The sequence below is a fragment of the Rhinolophus ferrumequinum genome, chromosome 23 (genome assembly GCF_004115265.2).
Source record: "Rhinolophus ferrumequinum isolate MPI-CBG mRhiFer1 chromosome 23, mRhiFer1_v1.p, whole genome shotgun sequence".
NCBI lineage: Eukaryota > Metazoa > Chordata > Mammalia > Chiroptera > Rhinolophidae > Rhinolophus > Rhinolophus ferrumequinum.
In genome coordinates this window covers 18,409,453-18,429,915 of record NC_046306.1, presented here as the reverse complement: position 1 = coordinate 18,429,915, position 20,463 = coordinate 18,409,453, and the positions used below count along the sequence as shown (strand labels likewise).

General features: G+C 47.0%; 1 long non-coding RNA gene across 2 annotated transcripts in view; it reads left to right on the top strand.

Moving 5' to 3' along the window:
* The window catches only part of LOC117015823 (uncharacterized), a 35,729-nt gene extending 16,633 nt beyond the window's left edge, over nucleotides 1-19,096 (top strand). For both annotated transcript variants that reach the window (XR_004421802.1, XR_004421803.1), the window contains exons 3-6: nucleotides 6,722-6,788; nucleotides 9,728-9,816; nucleotides 12,226-12,306; nucleotides 15,385-19,096. This is a non-coding gene — a long non-coding RNA (uncharacterized LOC117015823). The remainder of the gene's footprint in view (nucleotides 1-6,721; nucleotides 6,789-9,727; nucleotides 9,817-12,225; nucleotides 12,307-15,384) is intronic.
* The last annotated feature ends 1,367 nt before the right edge of the window (nucleotides 19,097-20,463 follow it).

Below are 20,463 nucleotides of genomic sequence, written 5' to 3'. Positions count from 1 at the left end.
AAGGTGATCATAAGTGACATAGGCTGTCTTGCAAGGTGGTGAGTTGCCTGCCATTGAAGGAATTCAAACAGAGACTAAATGAACTTTTGGGGGGGTGCTGTAAGGGAGATTTCAGCATTTGACAGGGCCTGGCTGTGAGGTCCCTTCCAAACCCAAATTTCTATGATTTTAATTTACTATATAAAGCTTTAGCTTTGACTGGTGGGGAGGGAAGGAGAGAGAGACAGACAGACAGAGGGAGACAGAGAGACAGAGAGAACGAGCATTTGTGGTTTCTTTGTGTACCATGAGAATATAAAATGGCAGGTATGTGGCTTTGCCTTTCAGGTACCTCTCATGGTACGTGTGGGTATCTTGTCACCTTAAGTGAAATTTCAGGCTTTAAAGATACATAGTTTACTAATTACATAATTATTAATTTACAAATTTAAATAACATGCAAATTTACATATGGTTACATAGTTACTAATTTACATAATTGATCTTCTGCTCAATTGAAAAGGCGGAGCATTGTTCCATCCCTGGACTCACTGAGTGCTGGCTGGCTTCCAGCATGGGTCTCTTTGAAGGATGTACAAGAGGAAGTTTGCAACAGGCTAGAATACTTGCTCACCTTTAACTCCCGAATCAAATCCCTGAATAAGATGTGACTCCCCTAATTGGGATGCTCCAAGTCTAAGATCCAGGAGTCAAAGGTTTCAGGATTCCAGGATCTACAGTGCCTGTATCTTGAAGTTTCTGGGAGTCAATATTTCTAGGACCCTATGAGTCTAGAAATCTTTAAAAGGAAGGCTGGGATGGGCCTTTCTATGGGGAACGTTGGGGGCAGAGGCACAAAGAGGTGGATGTGAAATCTCTTTTTCTTTCCTAAGATGAATGTTTACCCATGGAAAAGAAATCTGTGAAAAGACCACATGCAAGAAACAAAGTAATTTAGCTTTTTTTAACTTAATCACACATATTAAAAGAATACATTCTCTGGAGCTCTGAAGGGGATAATGAAACCTATATATCTCTATATAGCTATATATTTATACACAATGGATTGGCTCAAAATACCAAATAAAATATTTTCTAAATGCAGACAGTATCAGGGCTCAGGTAAGAGCCTGGTTAAAAAGAAAAAGGCAGATGTGTAGCATTTGCCAATTTCCATTGTGTAAATTATTCCCACTATGGTGGATTTGAAGTTGCCAACTGTTTAACAACCAGTTCTCCAGATTCCCGAAAATTTAACAATCTCCTCTGTGACGTAGCAAAAGCTGGCTCCAGCACACCCTCAGTAACAGAACCCAGAAAGGTTGCAGGGGTTGTGGCTATGAGGGCAGTTGTTCAAGTAGGAAGAGCACTGGGCTGATCTCAGCATCACATCTGGAGACTGAGGGCTGCTTTTCCTTATCTGGGCCAGCGAAGCATGGAGTGGGCAGAGATGAGGATTCCTAGCTGCTGGGATTGGGAGATCGCACTGATGAGGAGGGGCAAACACTGTCCTGTCACCCAGGGCCACCCCCTCAGCTAAGGTGGGGCGTTTGTTTATTTCTTCACTCAGTTATTCAGTGAAGATATACACAGAGAAAGTCTCATTGTGCCCATTTTACAGATGAGGAAATTAAGACCTAGAGAGGCACAGGTATTTGTTTCCAGTTGCCAAGAAATAAAATGATAGTAGCTAAAATGGATTGAGCCTTTTTCTGAGCCTGGCCTATGTTAAATGGCTTGACTTGTTGGTTAGATGGTGGTCCTCAGAAGCAGACCCAGAAATAAAGATTCCCAGGGAAGGGCATTAGTAAGGGAGCACCCTGATCCCCCGGGGAGCTCTGGAGCGTAAAGAGTGCCTCCGAGTTTGTCCTACGTAGAAATAAAGCTGGGTTTCCCTATTGCTACACCTGTCAGTCATTGGCTGTTGGTGACTCCAAGGTTACAGAAGCTCCCAGGTACTTCGAGCTTGCTGTAGGCTGAGGTCAGGCCTCTAAATAAGGTTTGCTTATTAGCGACAACCCAAAGAGGTGGGGCATGGACACACAGAACAAGCTAAAGGGGTGGGGGTGGGCCTCAGTAGTATGCACTGCACTTGGAGTAGCTCATTTATTCCTTACAACTCCACGTGGTATTATTATCACCCCCACTTTGCAGATGGGGAAAATGAGGCATAGCTTGTCCAGCACCACACAGCTAGTGAATGGCAGAGCTGGGCAGAGCTCAGGCCAAGCTGAGGCCTGTACCCAGTTCCTTGTGTCCTGTTCTGGGAGAAAGGGAAGATGACGGCTGGTGGGGGACGAGAAGTGGCCAGAGGTGGCAGAGGCTGCTAGTAGCAGGGCAGCAGCTGTAGGAAAAAAATGAAAGCGAGAGAAGACTTTAAGAGATCTCTTTGGACACAGAGGACAGACAAGGGGCTCTCACAGGACCATCTTCCTTTCCCCCCAAACATCCTAGGCCAGTTCTCTGAGCCTCAGTCTTTTTCTCTGTAAAATGGGGTGAATAGAAGTATCTGTTCCCTTATGGTGCTGTTGAGAGAATTAAATCAGAAAGGGGCCATCAAGTGTTTGGTCCAGAATGGCCCACTGTGAGGACTGACAGCCACAGCTGTTCTCTCTGCCAGGCCAAGAGGCACCAGCTGGGGTGCCAGGTGCAAGCTCTGCCTCTGGCCTGGGGACGAGAATCTGTGCTGCGGCTGAGTGTACGTGCATGGAATGGGCAGCCTGTGCTGGGAGCAGCTGTGGGGGCACTTTCCATTCACTAGTGCGTTTCATTCCCCACTTCACTCCAGGGGTTATTTCTTTATTTAATCTTACAAATGGGGAAACTGAGGCTCAGAGTGGCCAAGTTACTTCTCTGTGTCACCTAGTCAAAGGGGAGCAAGGAGGATTGGATTTCAGGTTTCCTGAAATGTGTGTGTGTGTGTGTCTGTGTGTGTGTGTGCGTGTGTGTGTATTTGCGTATTTCTCTTTCTCTCTTTGAGTGTGTATGTATGAATCTTTGATATCATTCCTTCACACCTTTATCCACTCATTTGCTCATTGCATGAATGCATATGAGGTGCGCCCCTGAGCCATGCCCTGTGCCAAGCATGGGGGATGTAAAGGAGACCAAGATTGATGTGGTCTCTGGGAGCTCCTACCCTAGTGGAGATGAAAGAGAAAAACGTCACACACTCACACAACTAATCGTTGCAACTCTGCCCAGTGCTTCCAAGGAGAGCATAAAACAGGGAGATCTGAGCTGGACCGGGCACAGGGAGGGCTTCCCAGAGAAGTGGCATTTGAGCTGAGAAGGAGCCAGTCAATAGGCATAGTGGCAAAGAGGAGATTGAGGAGGGGTGTATTCAATCAAGGAAGCAGCACGTGCCCAGGCCCGGGCGCTGGAGAAGTGAGGGCCTCGGGAGGCTCTGTGAAGAGGCAGCATGGCTGGAGAGTAGAGGTCAGGTGAGCTGAGGAGGGCTTTGGGCAGGGTCTGTTGGGGGTTGGTCTTTACACTAAGAGACCTGGAGTGTGTTTACAAATGTGTGTGAGTGTGTGTCTGGCCCCAACCGGGCAGTCTGGGTGGCAGAGGAGCTGGAGGCCCCAGGAAGTGGCCTGATGGAGCAGCCTTGGCACCCCCTCCAGTCCCCGCCCAGTCCATTCTGTCATCACCATTGCCCTGGGGTGGGAGAGGCTCTCAGGGTCTAAGGAGGGACCCGGCTGGGAGAAACAAGGATGCTGAGTGGAGTTGGGTGGGTCTCGAGGACGCTGGGTAGACACCTCGAACCGAGCCACCTCCCTGGGCCTCATTTTCTATATCTGTGAAATGGGCCCTAATGAGCAGTCCCAAAAGATGAAGCTGGCTGGACTCGCCACCATCTGCTGGTTAAACCCCACTTTACACCCAAGGCCCAGAGAAGGCAATGACTTGATGAGTGTTGCCCAGCAAGGCGGTGACTGTTCGGCGGTCAGACCCCAGGCCTCTTCTGGCCGCCTGGATCAGGGTCCTTTCAGGAATCCTGGCACAGCAGCACTGAGGCTCCCCTTGTCCAGTTGTCACCCCACAGGATGCTTCAGCCGGAAGGGACAGGACTGATGAGTGGTGCCCCTGGTATCCTAGCAGATACATGCATATGCCGTCAAAGCCTGAAATGATAGGAAATCCACCAAAATAGCTCACAGCCTGTCCATTCTGCAGGATTTCAGAGCCAAGAAACAATTTTTCCACCTCCCTGTCATTCCATTATCGCCGTAGTCATTTGGCTGCGTGTATATTTCAAATGTTCCTTTTTAAAAAATGTAGGCCTTTCCAGGAGGTGTTCTACTTTCCATCTTGGTTGTCAAATAAGATTCGGACCAGGGAGTTGGGTGGGATTCTCAGGGGAGCCAGTTTAAGATGTGGCGGGGGCGGGGGTGTTCTAAGGTCAAGCCAGGTCCTTGTATTTGTACTGGGGAGCCCCAGCCTGGGAGGAAGGAAGCCCTCTGGGAATAAGGTAGTGGAGGAAGGGACATGCCCACCGAAGCACCACAGCTGGGGCCAGAGCAAACACCCTGTCAACAAACCCCTTAGGGGGTGCTGGAAACCCTCGGCTACAGCCAGCATCTTCCTGAAATGTTCACACTGGTTAACTGCAAACTCTACTTAACAGAAACCTTGCTTGTTGAACACGCTAGTTAATAGCAGATATCTCTGTGAAAGTTAGCACCCTAGTAACTGCAAACGTACTACTTAACAAAACGCCTTAGTTGACAGTGAACCCTCTAGTGAACAGTGAACACCTTAAGTAACAGTTAACACCACTTCACAACAGGTACCTTAATTGACAGCCAACTCTTTGGCAGGAACTCAATCCCAGCTGAAAATCAGTTTGAGGCCCTCACGGAGGGTGGGGCGGGGGAGGGAGGAGGTTCTCAGGCCCTGCTCTGTCCTGGATGCCTGGCCAGCCAGTCCCAGCCCTGCCTTCCTGCAGGAGCAGCCCCCCCTGCCCCCACATCCCCAATGGCTGCAGCCACACTCAGCTCTGGAGTCCCAGTTTACAAAGGGAAAGATGAAACAGTCCTGCAACGTGAAATGCATTATTCAGCTCCAGCCTAGCCGCCCCAGGCTTCCCTCAGGGGAGCTCAAGTTCCCCTTGTATCAGAGATGAAAGTCCAGAAGGCAGTGGGTGGGAGCTGGGAGCCCTTTGTGGTCTCTCTCTTTTCCCTCACCCTCCCTGCCTCCCTGGCTCTTCCTGTCTCTGTTAGTCCCCCCTCTTTCCCCAGCCCTCTCTGTGTCAGTTTGTCCAGCTGGTTGAATCTGGCTCACTTCTCCCTGCCTTGCTCTCCAACTCTCTCCCTTATTTCTGGCTCCTTCTCTTTGTCTATCATCTTCTGTCAAACTCTCTTCCTCTGACTCTGTCTTTACCACACTATCTCTCCTCTCTTCTCTTTTCGACCCTCCCGCCCTCCCTCCTCCCTTCTCCCTCCTCATCTTTCGGATCTCAGCTCAAGTACAACCTCCTCCAGGAAGCCCTCCCTGACCCCCCAGGCCCAGCTTCTGTCCCTGTGTCACACACTCCTAGAACCTGTTCCTTCCCTTCAGAGCCCTATTTGTAATAAATGATTACAAATAGGGTAATTGTTTAATGTCTCCCCACCAAAGAGAAAGTTTCTTGTCTGCTTTTGTCTTGCTCACTGCTATCTTCTTGGTGCCTGGTATACAGTAAGTACTTAATAGATGTTTCTGGTGTAACTCCCTTTCTTTCTGCCCCTTCTCCTTTCTCTGCTGTATCCTGGCTGCCCAGTGGCCCCAGCCAGTGGCTCCTCTGCGTCTTTCATTCTGTCCCTCATCCCCCCTCCCCAGTCCCCTCCCCACAACTCCTGGTGGCTCAGGTTGGGCCTTAGCTCTCAGCCTGCTGCCCCTGTTCCCTCACAGCTCCCGGAGTAGAGACCAGGGCCTTTAATGAGACCCAAAATTTCCCAGCCTGACCCAGCCCTCGGGTGCTCATTGTTCTTTTATTGCAGGAATAAGTGACACACAGAGAAAGGGATTTGACATTCTAATCTCTGTTGTCCCTGCTCAACAGAGAGTGACTCTGGGCAAGTCACATGTGTCTCTGAATTTCTCTTTGTCTGTGAAGTTGGGTCGGGGGTTGCTGACAAAGACATTCGCAGGGAACATGCGCTGTGAGCCATAAAGTTCATTGCTGGTGTCTGTGACTGTCAGATATTCCTGCAACGTTTTCTCTGCTCTCTGGGCCCTGCGGGAATGAAAAGTCAGTTTGCAGCCTGCAGGGAGCCCAGCTGGAGGATGTGGGGTGCTGGGGCTCTTCAGTGAGGGGAATTGCGGGGAGGAGGAAGTTGAAGTTTAATACGAAATCCATTCCTGTGTGCAGTACTGAGCCAGGCACTGTTCAAGACTCTTGGGCTATATGAGCAAACGAGGCAGAACTCAGCTCTTAGCAGAGTCATCCACCATCTATGTATGTATCCACAGGTAGGCTTTGAACACTTACCGCGTGCTGGGCAGGGGGTAGGTGCCCGGATAGAACAGTGAAAAAGACTGGTATGACCACTAGCCTCACGGAGCTCTCATTCACTGCTGGGCACCCTTCCATATGCACCACAGTCCCAGACCGTGAGGGCCTTCTCCCCATTTTTCTGATGAAGAAACTGAGGATCAGGCCACCCATCCAAGGTCATAGGTGCTTGATATTGGAGGAGCAGGATCAAACCCCAGATCTGTCTGACTCTAGGGCCCTAATTCTCTGTCCTCTCTTTCCAAGCTTCAGTTTCCCTGCCTGCTTGCTGAGGCGCTGAACTGGGTGGCCTTGAAGATCATCAGTAACGTGGGTGAGTGGAAGAGAGCTGGGGCTAGTGAAGGTGGGGGGAGGGGGTGCCCAGTCTAACAATCCTTTCTCTGCCAGGGCAGCTCAACCTCGGCAGAACTTTCCCAGCTTCAGAGTCTGAAGATGGTTCTTACTATTGGCTCCAAATGACTTTTGCATCCATTTATTTGCTGCATTTTGATTTTGCATTCAATTTCCGGTCCATTCACAGTGTCTGTGCTACCCAGGGGATGTGAAATGGAGGCAGCCAGGAGCGCAGTTTGGACACGCCTGACAGCCGCAGCTCCTGGGAGGGAGTAACGCTTAACCGAGTCCGCAGTGGAAGGGCTGTGAGCTTCCCCCACAGTGGGGGCTGTTCTGCCCCGCCCCTACGCCCCAACCCCCAGCCAGAATCTGCCCAGTGGAGAAACTGGACACCTCCACTTCCCCCACTCTTATCGGAGATGGGAAGCACACCAGGACCTGGGGCCTTCAGGAAAATTGAGCTCTGGTTTTCACAAAGGATTTGACATCCTACTGGAAATGTGCAGGGGCGTTGGAGAAGGGAGACCAGGGTTTGACTTCCAGCTTGATCCCTCCAACGGCTCTTCCCCAGTTACCATCAGTGGAGTCTTCGTACCACTCAATCTGATCTGGCCACGCTCCTGCTCGAGACCCTTCCATGGCTTCCCATTACCCTCGGCTCGTATTCAAGTTCCCGGCCTTTTAAGTCCTGTCCCCATCAGCCTCCTCTCTCAGTACTTTCTGCCACACATGCTAAGCTCTAGCAGCTCCCAGCAGCTCAGGTTTCCCAATGTCCACACCTGTGCATAAGCTGTTCCTTCTGCCCAGACCATTTGCCCACACCTTGTCCTGTAGGCAAACTCCTAGCACCCTTCACAAATTGTGAACATATCATCTAACCTTCTGTGCCAAGTCGTACACTTAGCACTTTGTATGCCTTATTCACTTGGCACTCACAGCCCCCCACAAAGGATTCCCATTCCAGATCTCCAGAAGTCAGCAGAGGCTCAGAGAGGCCAAGCAAGTTGGCTAGAGTCACACAGCAGGATGCTAGTGCAGGCCTTCCGACCCCAGAGCCCATGGTCCTAACCTCAGAGGCTCAGAGCCCAGCTCGGAGACTACCTCCTCAGAGCTACACATGCACACACACACACACACACACACACACACACGCCAGTCTCCATTGCAGCCCCCCTCCAACTTCTCAGCGAGGGACCCCCTTCCTCATCTCAGGCACCCATGTATGCAGGAAGTTTCTGACACTGGGGTGGCACTTTTGTTTTTTTGCATGTCTGGCTCTGTCACGCGGTACTGAGGCTTGTTAAGGTCAGTGGCTATGGGTCCCCAGTGCCCAGCATGGAGCTTGGCATGAAGGGTAAATAGAAACTAGGATTATTTTCATCAGATACCCTGCAGAGATGATGGAAAGAGCAAATGAAGTAAGAGCTGTAAATAGACCTTGTGTGGCTTTTGGGGAAGAGGGCGGGGAGTTATACAGAGAGGTGACATGAATTGCCCAAGGTCATACAGCAATGATCAGTAATGTGTACACTGCCTTCCCTCCAGAAAGACAAGGAGGGACATCGTGTCCTGACTGGTCTCTGAAAGTGCACCCCACTAACTTGCTCAGTATTGCTCCATCCCTCTGACCCCAGCCTTGGGGAGTTTGGGGGAGAAGGAAGGTGCCAGCCGGGGAAGCGGGCTCTGATGGAGGCTATATATCACAGTGGCAGCGGAGGCAGAGAGACAGGAGTGATTTTTCTTCATGGTTTTCAGATAAATGAGGTGGTGGACAGAAAATGGATGGCAACCTTTGGCAGTGAGAGAGCCATGACTGCCAGTCAGGGGGGACACATTCCCGGGGACCTTGGACTCCCACCCCAGGCTCCTGTCCTCTGCAGAGGGTGGGAGGCAGCCTGGGCTGAGGAGGGGACAAGAGTGTGTGTGAGGTGGCGTGGGCCTGTGTTGCTGATGGTGTGACAGGGAATATCAGGCCCTCTCTGGGCCTCAGTTTCTCCTCGGGTACAGGGAGTGGACGAGGGTCTCTGCAAGGGAAGGCACTGCAGCTGCAACTGACTGGGGTCTCTGAGCCCTGCCTTGTCAAGGCCTAGAAGAATCTTGGGTTGAGAAGAATGGGGGGGGGGCTCCCTGCAAACGTCTTTATCCTTTATCTGTCCCGAAGGGGCCCTGGGAGTCAGGAAAATGGATACAACCCTGGCAGAGGCCTTGGGAGCCACAACGCTAGAGTTTTCCTACTTTCAAATTGCCCTCGAACCTTGAGGTTTGGGAACCTGGAAAGCTTATTATCCTAGATTCCTTGACTCTGAGTGCAGTAGGCAGAATTCTCCATCCATGCCCAAGTGTATGAGGAATGGAGCTTTCTTTGCTTTTTTGTAACACAATGTCATCTCCATTTGGAGTCCCTATTCTGCCACAGTGGGAGAAACCCAGGCAGACTGGGCTTCCCTCTTTCAGGGGTTGGAAGACATTCTGGGGACTGATGGAGGCCACAAGGGAGCATAACTGACCCTCAGACATGCTCTGTTGCTGGTCACCAGGGTGTGCTGCTGGCTGGGAGACAAACTCTGGGTCTGGTGACTCTCCCTAATGCTCCTGTACCACGCCCGGCATGGGGGCTTCTGCGAGGCCATCTCAAGCCTGTGTGCCCAGACTTTTCTTCTCTAGGGCTCAGCTTGATGGGGCACCAGTCCCTGCTGCTCTCAGGTCATCCGGACCTAGCTGCATGCTCTGTCATCACCCTCGGCCCTGGAGATGGGGGTGGGACTCCTTCCTCAAGGGCCTGTGGCTTTAAGGGTTCTTGGTTTCCCTCTGACTCTTCTCCTGAAGCCCACCTGAGGGGACTGCGTGGGGGTCTCAGGGGTGACTGAGAGCCTGGTCACTCCCTAGACCATCAGCCTCTCTCCCGCCTCTGCTTCCTAGTCCCAACTCCTACCTCCGCACCTCGGGGCTGCACCTTTGCAAACTGAAGACCAGGAGACACCAACTGGACAACGCGGGTGGAATCAAGGGTAAGGAAATAAGAAAATGGATTTCTATTTCAAAAGGAGCATGGCGTTACACTGAGATATTAGAATGATACAATTTGGGGGACTTTGAATCTCAAAATCACAAAAACTCTATATTACTTACTTGCCATCTATAGAAAGATGGATTTTTTTAAAAAGTGTGGTGAATTAGTAAATTGATGATACCAGTTATTGGTAATGAACTTCGGCTACATGTATTGACATGGATAAATCTCAAAGCTATAACGGTGAGTGGGGTGGGGGTAGCAAATTGCAGAAGGCTGTGTATGATTTGATGCCATTTATGTCAATATAAAAAATTCATCAACAGTGTGGATACCTTCATAAGCAGTTAAAATATAAAAATGTGGATGGATAGGAAGGCAACACAGCCTACTCCCTGAGAGCATCTCCTTTGGGCTGGGGGAAAAAGAGAAAGGAATTGAACTGGGGAGTGGTATATGCAGGGGTTTTCAATTGTAGCTATAACATTTTATTTCTTTGAGAAGGTGTTAATAAAATATGTATATATAAATAAATATGTAGGTGCGTATTTACGTATGTAAGCTGTTTATAGAGTTTTTTAAAGGGTGGCCTGCCCTGTGTATCCTTCTTTCACTTACTGTGATATTGCTGAGATTCATATGTATTGTTGTTTGTTGCTGTTCATTCATTTTGGCTGCTGGATAGCATTCTATTGTATGAGGATAGCAGAGCATGTAGATAGAACCCCAAGATTTCTCAGACACTGCTGGTGGAGTGCAAATTGATGCAACTACTTCGGAAAACAGTTTGGCAGCGTCTCATAAAGCTGAATATTCAGCAATTCCACTCCCAGGTATATACCCATGAGAAACTCTTGCACATACACCACAGGAGACGTGACAAGTAAGCTCATATCCATTCTGCCCACAATAGCAAAAACCTGGAAACAACCCAAATGCTCAACAACCAGAGAGTGGATGAATATATTTGTTTGTTGACAAAATAAGTCTGAAAAAAAAAAAAGGCAGAAACTGAAACAAGTCAGGCATAATTTTTATATAAGTTAAAACTGTGTCGTGAGTACATTGATCTTCATTCGATTATTCTTTAGACATTTGAAATCATCTTTAAGAAAAAGAAATTGTAGTGTTTTTAATCCTGAGTTGTAGTATCTTGGACGTAGGAGACCTGGAATCTTTGGTGTCAGGAGAGTTTTCAGATGATCCTGTGTGTCTGTGACACCCAGGAGCTTGACCAGCTAGTTTCCAGCCTCTGACTGTGTGTTCCCTGCCGCTGAGTGGCCCAGAGCTGAAGCTGAGAGAAATTCCAGGGGTGGATCAGGTCAAGAAACAAACATAACCCTCATCTGTAGAAATTGCTCACAGGGGATGGAAGTGACCTGCAATGACACAGGAAGAGTGGATAGCAAGTCAGGGAGACCAAGAAGGGGCCCCAGTGGCTATTAAAGCTGTGCTCCAGAGATGAGTTGCCAGAAGGACCAGGATGGGGTGTGCATAGCTAGAAAAGGGTGTCCCAGAGCAGAATGTGTCCAGCCTGACAGAAAGGAGGCTGGTAGGTCCAGGGACTCCTTTCTGTCAGGCTGGACCCGTTCTGGAAAAACCACACCTTCCTCACACCCTCCCCTCCAGAATCTTGTCCTCACCAAGTCCCCTTATGGTTCACAATCCAGTCCCACAACACTGCTGGGGCATTTGTACCACGTCTCTCTTTAACTCCAACAGCATTTTCCAGAAAGCATGCGTGCCTGAACATATGAACCATGTAGCTACATATGCATGTGCCTGGACCTGTGTATACATGGGGTCCCCAGAGGTAATTAGCTGTGGACATGTGTAGCTACCCCTGGACCTAGTCCAGGCCATATCTCACTATTCCCAGATAACTCCCAGTCTCTTCCTGTCTTCTCTGCCTCCCATCTTATCCTCTTCATGTTCCTCATTGCAACCAGGAGTGGGGTAGAACTTTCTGAAGTACAGAGCTGACCCTGTTACTCCCCCACATGGATGAACAAATATGTGTCACAGACAGATTAATACACTTATAGATATGGTTTCCTGCATCAATGTGTGTGTACATACTCTTTTTTGCCTTTGTATATATTTCACTTTTTTATTGGGTAATACCTGGATATGTCAAAAACTTCATACACTGCAAAAGATACTAGGAAGAGTCAGTGTCCTGGTGGCTGACTTCTGGAATGGTGGAGGAAGGCCTTTCAAAAATCTACTCCTCCATAAAAGCAATGAGAACACTGAAAAAACTCTCAAATACACTTTTTTGGAATGTTGGAAATTAACTAAAGACAACAATCCAAGGTGCATTTATTCAAGAAAAATGGCTGAATCTTGGTAAGCACAGTGAGTTTTATGATGCTTTAACTTGCCTTAATCCCATCTCCTCTTTCAGCTCTGTGGTAGCCCTGAAAACCAACAGCCTTGCATCCACAGTAAACCAGCAGCCTAGCAGCAACTAGAGAGGACAGAGCAGGTTTGGAACTCCGCAAAAGCTCTATCCCTAGAGAACTGTCATTGTTTGACCTGTCTGGCAGCTTGCTCAAAAGCTTCATTTTCAGGACTTGTCTTTATTTGACCTGAATTAGAGCTCTGTCTGCGCAAAAGGTCTATCTCCAAGGACATTTGTTGAAAACAATCAGAGGCGATTGTTTAACATTACAACTGCCTGAGGCATCATTACCAGTTGGAGCTAAGAAGAAACGAACCAAAAATATTTTTTAAAATTGGAGGAAGGGGCAAGGGACTTTGAAAAGCTCTAACATATTCCTGGGAATCTAGGAAGCCAGGTGCATGTGCATGCCTAGGACAGACATGACAACACCATAATCTTCTACCTTTGGCTGACCTGAGACTCTGTGTAAGCAAGAAGTGAAAGCTAAGGCAGAATTTAAATTCCCTTCAACACATACACGGAGCCTCCATGACAAAAGCTGTGAGACTTACTGATTCAGGGCATTTAAGAAACCTTTGTCCAATCATTAGCTGATCACTAAGCTAAATGAGCAGAGACTTCATTGACCACACATGGCAAAGAATACAGACTTTACAGAATTAGTTCAGCAAGGTCACTAAGCAAACAACAGCAACAAAAACAACAACAATCCCTGAAGATGGGGGAACTGATTTCCAGAGTTCTCTATCCAGCAAGACTATCCTTTAAAAAGGAAAGAGGAATTAAGACATTACCAGATTTAAAAAAAAACATAAATTAGAGAATTTGTCACTAGCAGACTGGCTTTACAAGAAATACTAAAGGGAATCCTTGAGGCTGAAATGAAAGGACACTAAACAGTAATTCAAGTATGCATGAAGAAACAAAGAGTATAGAAATAAAGAGCAAATATAAGTATACAGGTAAATATATGACAGTAGAAATGTAATTTTGTTTATAACTCTTTTCTTCTCTTACCTGATTTAAAGGACAACTGCATAAAGCAATAATTATAGAACTACGTTGACAGGCTTATAACGTATAAAGATGTAATTTGTATGACAACAATAGTGCAAAAAAGGAGAAAGGGAATAGAGCTATATTAGAGCAAAGTTTTGGTATACTATGGAAAGTAAATTGGTATTGATCTAAACTGAATTGTTTTCAGTTAAGTTGTTAATTGTAATCACCAGGGAAATCACTAAGAAAATAACTCAAAAATATGATAAAAGAAACAACAAGAGAATTAAAATGGTACACTAGAAATGATCTATTTAATGCAAAACAAAGAAGTTTTGGAGGAATAGAGGAACAAAACAATGTAAGAAAACAAAGCAAAATGACAGGCATAAATCCTAGTTTATCAGTAAAAAGATGAAAGAATATATAACATGCAAACAGGAAGCAAAAAAGAGCTGGAGAGGCTATCCTACTAGAAAAAGTAAACTGTAAGATAGAAATTGTGATTAGTGACAAAGAAGGACATTTTATAATAATAAAAGGGTCAGTTCATCAGGAATGCATACCAATTATAAACACACATGCACCTAACAATAGAGCCCCAAAATATATGAAGCAAACACTGACAGAATTGAAGGCAGAAATAGACAATTCAACAATACTCTACTTTCAATAATAGATAGAACATCTATGCAGAAGATCAACAAGGAAATAAAAGATGTGAACAATACCATAAACTAACTTGACCTAACAGACATCTATAGAATACTCCCTTCAACAGCAGCATTCTTCTCAAGTGCACATGGAACATTCTCCAGGATAGACAATGTGTTAAGTCACAAAAGAAATCTCAATGAATTTAAGAGGATATACATCATACAAAGTGTATTTTCTGACCACATGAAACAAAGTTAGAAATGAATAATGAAAGAATTTAGGAAAATGAGGAACATGTAGAAATTGAATAACACCACTGAATAATCAATGGGTCAAAGAAGAAATTACAAGGAAAATAAGGAAATATTTTGAGATGAATGAAAATGAAAACACAACATAACAAAACTGAGGGAATGCTGCTAAAGCTGTGCTTAGAGGGAAATTTATAGCTGAAAACACCTATATTAAAATAGAAGACAGCCCTCAAATCAATAATCTAAACTTCTACCGTAAGAAACTAGAAAAAGAAGAACAAACTAAACCCAAAGCAAGCAGAAGGAAGTAAATAATAAAAAACTAGAAGGGAGGTGATATCTCATTGTTTCACATGTTTTCTTTACCCTCTTTTATACATGTTTTTGACAGCACATGTATTGGGGCAAGCCCTGTGTGGGGCAGACACTTTCAGTGCTCCACTCGGACTCCTGGCCTACCTTGTACGTCCCTGGCAGGCAGCTCCTGCCTATGCTTTTGGCTTCCTGTGTCTCCATCTGAGGGCATCTCCTGGATGTGTTCTGCCTAGAAGTGCAGAAAAGTTAATGTCCAGGAGCAATAAACAACCAGTGAGGGACAGGAGTTTTAGAGAAACACCCCAACTTCCTTGCCCTTCAGTGGCACAATTCCGGTGTGTTCCACATCATCTTTCCAGGTAGATTTAGCAGGACTCATCCCCAGGGACTGCTAGGGGCAACTCACTCATGAACACATCTTCCTTGTCTCCTGTCTTCCTCACTGTGCTTCCTGCCATCCTAAAGCAACTACTTGCATTAAGTCCCTGTCTTAGAGTCTTTTGAGGAATCCAGCTTTAGACACTGTGTGTACATGCGTGAATATGGGTGCACACAGGTTCGTGATCCTTAACGTGCATGAATCAAAGCATGATGCCTGCATGCATGTGCCTATAGAAGCTTTTCTATTTGAGAATTGGTGTGAATGTACACAAGTTTGTGCACATGTGTACTCCAATGCAGACGCATCTAGCACACTCATGCCTGTCAGTGTCCATGCACACATATGTAGTTGTCCCATGGTGCCTACCTGGACTCTCAGACCTGTTGAAGGGCATGTTTGTGCCAGTGCATGTGCCAGTGAGGTCAAGGGAGCTGGAGAAAAGCCCTTAGAGGCTCTCTGGTGATTAAGAGCCTCCTCCCAGGTGGCCCTGGGGAGGTGGGCAGGGTGTACACTGTACTAGCTCCCTTCTCCCGCCTCTCTCTCCCTCTGCAGCCACCTGTCTGGAGACAACCTCATCAGTCTGGTCTCAGATGTGTGTTCTCTCTGATGGGAGACAGCTGGAGCGGCTGTCAGGGGCCTCGCCAGTGATAGCGGGAACCTGCCTGGCACCTGTCGGCAGCACCTAATCGCTGTCCTGGTGATGGCTTCTGGGAGGGAGCTGGAAAGTGACGTGGGCAGCTCTTCGCTCCACTGCTCCTTGACGCTTCTACACGGCAAGGTCCCAGTCCCTGTACATCTGGAATCACAGAACCCCCATCCCCACTCCACCCCCAGTGGATTGAACTCACTGTCTTTGACTCTGGCCTCTGCCACTCCAAGGCGCCAATCAGGCTCTTTTTGGAGGATAATGTTATCCTCCCCGTGTTTGCTGCTCCCTCCGCCTCCAAGCCATTGGCTTCCCTCTTCTGCCCGGTGAACTCAACGACTCCAGGGCCAGCTCACAATCCCTTCCTTCAGACAGCCTGTCCTCCTCCTCCCAGGCAGATCCTTCCTCCCCAGACCCCACAGCTCTTGCTCTTTGCACATTTGTCTGCTATTACACATTGTCAGTTGTCAGAAAACAGAGTTCAGGTGGATGCCTGCCTCTGACTCCTGAACTCAAGTTTTGAAGCTTAAGCAGGGAGACCAGGTGGGCTCAGGTGCCCTCAGCTGAAAAGGACAAGGGCTAGAGGCAGGGCAGGGTCTGGACCCCGGAAGGCAAATCTGTTGGTGTTAAAATGAGAGCCCCAGCTGATGGTAAGGAGAGAGGTCTGGATGGCACAGGAAAGACCCAGAGTACGGGCTGCTGACCACAGGGCAGAGTGCCAAGTTCCCAGGAAGGAGGCACAGAGGTCAGGATATGGCTGCAGTCCAGCAAAAACTGGAGCAAAAAATTCATACTTTTGATTGAGACTGCCAATCTTGAAGGAGACTGGAGCTGCTGGACCTGGGTTCAAATCCCAGCTCCTCCACTTATCTGCTGTGTGACCTTAGGTAAGTCACTTGACCTTTCTGAGTCTTGGTTGCCACCATTATAATATGAAGATAATAGTGCTCAAGTTAAGGAGATAAATATTAGGGGAGCACAGAGATGGGCACAGAGCCAGTGCTGGTCTCCATCTTGGGGAAAGAGAACCACAGTTCTGCCTACTGGGTCTGCCTGAGACAAGCTTAGGGAAACTCTGCCAACTCCGGCACCCTAATGATGGTGGACAAAGGCTCCTGGCAGCCTCCAGGCTGTACTTGATCCCTGACTCCTTTACTTCTTAACCGTGTGACCCTGAGCAGGTCATTTCACCTCTCCACACCTCAGTTTTTTGTCCTATAGACTGGAGACTTTAATAGAACCCACCATATGGGGGGGTTGTTGGTAAAAATGAACTGCCATTAACCACTATAGCAGTGAATTACTTGTTAATTGCTACGAATGTTAAAATTTAATTGCTGAAAGCGTTAATTGCTTTAACGCACTTACTGCAGTGCCTGGCACATAGTGAGAATTCAGTACTTAGCAGCTATCATTATGGTCATTGTTGACACTTGAGTGCCTGCTCTGTGCCAAACTTCATGTCAGGCACCGAGGTCCTTGAGAGAGAGTGCAGAGCTGGGCATGATTTGGTCTCTAAGCATTCAGAGTCCATTTGGGGGTTGGCGGGTGGGAGGGGATGGAAGCATCCAAATGATCTGTGGAAAGTACAAAACATTACAAGACAGGGTCAGAAAAGGTGAGGTACAGGAGGGCTTCCTGGCAGAGAAGGCCTTTGGTGCTTTGATGACTAGGAATGCAACAACAGCATAATTAATGTTTACTGAGCACTTACTATGTTTCCTGTCCTAAAGACTGGAGATACTAATAAACGTAAGTGTGTTGCCTGCATTGTTTTATTTAAAGCGCATAACAGCAGTAGATAGTAGAGACTATTATATTAATTTTTTAGATGTAGATACTAAGGCTCAGAGAGATTGAGACACCTACTAAGATCACCCGGGACTGAATTTGAATTTTCAATTACTTGAGCTCTGATGCCCCATACTCCTCTGCACTCCAGGCAGAGGGATGTAAAGAATTAGGAAGAGGGTGGGTACATGCATTAACTGCATTCCTATTCTGATGTATGCCAGACCCTGGGCTAGGCACTTTGCCTACTTGATCACATGCAGTCCTTCAAACAAGCCATATGAGGTAGACCATATTTTATCTCCATTTTGCAGATGAGGCAACTGAGGTGCAAAGCAGCTGAGCATTTTGCACAAAGTCAAACAGCTAGAAAGTGGTAGCATTGGAATCTGACTCTAGGTAGTACAATTTCCAAACCCATGTTATTTCTCAAACCCCAGGGGTATGTCTTGGGGATAAAGAAGAAATTGTCTAAAGATTTGGATGCTTGAAGGCAACGAAGTATGAAGCAGTTGGCACTGGATTGTGTTCATGCCTTTTAGAGCGTAGGCAAAGATTGTAGAGTAGGGCATGGCAGGGCCAGAGTTGCATCATCCAAAGATAAATCTCACTGCAACACCTAAAATGGATTGGATGAGGGTGAAAGAAGCAGCGGGAGCCCCAGCAGGAAACAGCACGAGGTGATGCTGACTTTGGATGACAAGTGATGGGGACAAAGTGGCCTTTTGTTGGGGAAGGAAAACAGAGTGATCAGAGATGAGAAACAGCCCGGGGCAGGGCCATTAGCCTTAACAAAAAGCTGATTGCTCTTAGCCTAGTATTTAATACGATTTCCCGCTATTAGGGCCCAAACTGGGCTAGCAAGATTATTAATTCTAAAGATAATCATTAAGCTGGGCGGACCGTATTTTAATATATGGCAACAGGCGAGCTATTGTCATTTTTCCCCCTTCTATCTTGATTGCGGGTCATCCAATTAGAGCTGGCTTCAAATGTCCCTTCCTGGAGGTAGTGAGATAAGGCTTTAATGTCCTCAAATAAGAGCTATCGGCTGTGACGAGAGCACCATAAATATTAATAAATCTATAATTAGTCCTGTGGAAAGAGGGATCAATCCAGGAGAAGGTTCCGCCCATTAATACGACAAATCACTTTTGCAAAGTTGCAGGGAAAGCAAGGCTTTTCTGTTCTTTGCTCTAAGAGGATGCAGTTCTGTTGAATCTACCAGACTAATTCATGTCTTACTCTGAGATAGTGCCATGGGGGTGGTGAGAAGGCTCAGCAGGGGAGAAAGACTTTCCAGAGGTGGTGATAGAAGGTTGGGGCCCCCTGTGATCTTGTGTTTAATTATTTTAATGTTGAACTTAAATGGTTTTATTAAGTTACTGTGTTTTAGAATCCCAATAAAGAAAAGACTTCTCATTTTCCATGTAAAATTAGAGTGGGATAATAGACTACGTGTATGGGGTTTGTGGAACGATAAGGTGCCCAGAGATATGAGTACATGTTATTTTCCTATTTAAAAATTTGTGTTGAACAGGCACCCAGTAAAATACACAAATCTTGAAGCGTACAGCTCAATGACGTTACATGTGTGTATACCCCTGTGTGACCAATACCCAGATCAAGATAGAGAATGTTCCTATTGCTCCAGAAGGCTCCCTTGTGCCCCTCCCAGTGCACACCTCGCCCTCCACCCCACCCCGAGGTAACCTCTTCTGATGTCTAGTACCATAGACACAGTTTGCCTGTTCTTGAACTTCATATGAATGGAATCATACAGTATGAACTTCTGGGCCTTGCTTCTTTCACTCATTATTATGTTTTAATGTCAGAGGTGAATTATCTGTTTTTAAATAATTGCTCGTTTGTTCTTGTCACAAAAGTAACACTTGTCATTGCAGAAATAATACAAAGCATAAATGAACAGAAAAGAAAACAATGGCCATCCCCTCTTACCTGAGTACTTCTAAGAGTGTCTCTCTCTAGTTTTTGACTGTGATAATTAGACATGCCCATTTTGGAAAATGAAAGACCCTTGGTTGCAGTTGACACAAAACGAACTTAAACTGGCCTGAGCAAAATTCAATTTGTTGGCTCATGTAACTGATAGAACTAAGGACTCAAACAGTGTCTCTCTGTGTTTTTCTCCCCATCTTTCCCAGCTGTGGCATTGTTTATGCAAAAAGGCTCTCTCTATCGTCCATAAAATGGCCACTAGCGACTCCGGACTCAAGCCCCCATTTTAGCAACCTTATCTGAGAGTCTATCTTCCAGGGTCCCTGTAGGAATCCCAGGGCAAACTTTGATGGGCTTTGCTGGGGCCACATATCCGTCCTTGGACCGATCATTATGGCTAGGCTGATGGAGCAGTCTGATTGGCCGACCTGAGTCGCAGCTGGAGCAGCATCATAACCATAGCGCCTCCACAAACAGAAAGTTGGGGAGGGAAGGGGTTCCCCAAATGTATCAGAAGAAGGAAGGATGAAAAAGAATGTGGGGAGACTAAAAACTAGGGGACCCTGTGTGTTGTGTGTCTTCTCTGTGGAGCAGGAAATTCTTCAAGGATAGGAGCTGGGACTGCTTCATTTCCTTGTTGCTCTTACCCAGCTGTCCCATTCTTCTGTTCCCCTTTTGTGCGTTCACCTCATATTTTTCAAGGTCAAAAAAGCTTTGGGGCTTGTAAAATGAAGCATCATGTGGAGAATACAAACCTTAACAATCTAGTCAAAAGGAACAGACCGTGAACTCCTGCGTATACCAGATCCGCCTCCTAGCTGGGTCCCCGGCATCCAGCCCAGAGCCTGGCACAAAGACGGTGCCATCACACGTCGTTTGACTAAATGGTTGGAGACAATAACAGCATTTCTCGAGCTCTCACTGTGCGCCAATTCAGTATAATTTGCTAGACATCTTGCTTTATCCTCACAACTGTCTTCTGCAGTATTATTTTGATTCCCGTATAACAGATTTGCTCTTTTATTTATGTCACTATTTATTCACTATTGGGTGTCTAGGGTGTGCAAGACAGGCAAGATACCAGTTCTCCTTCACGGAGCTTAGAATCTAGTGGGTGGGGAAACTAAGGGTAGCGAGAGGTTGAGCAGAGTGGGGCATCGGGACGTGGTTGGGGTTGGGTGGAAGAGCCCCTCCAATCCTCCATCTGTGAGAAGTCCAAAATATGATGAAAGAGG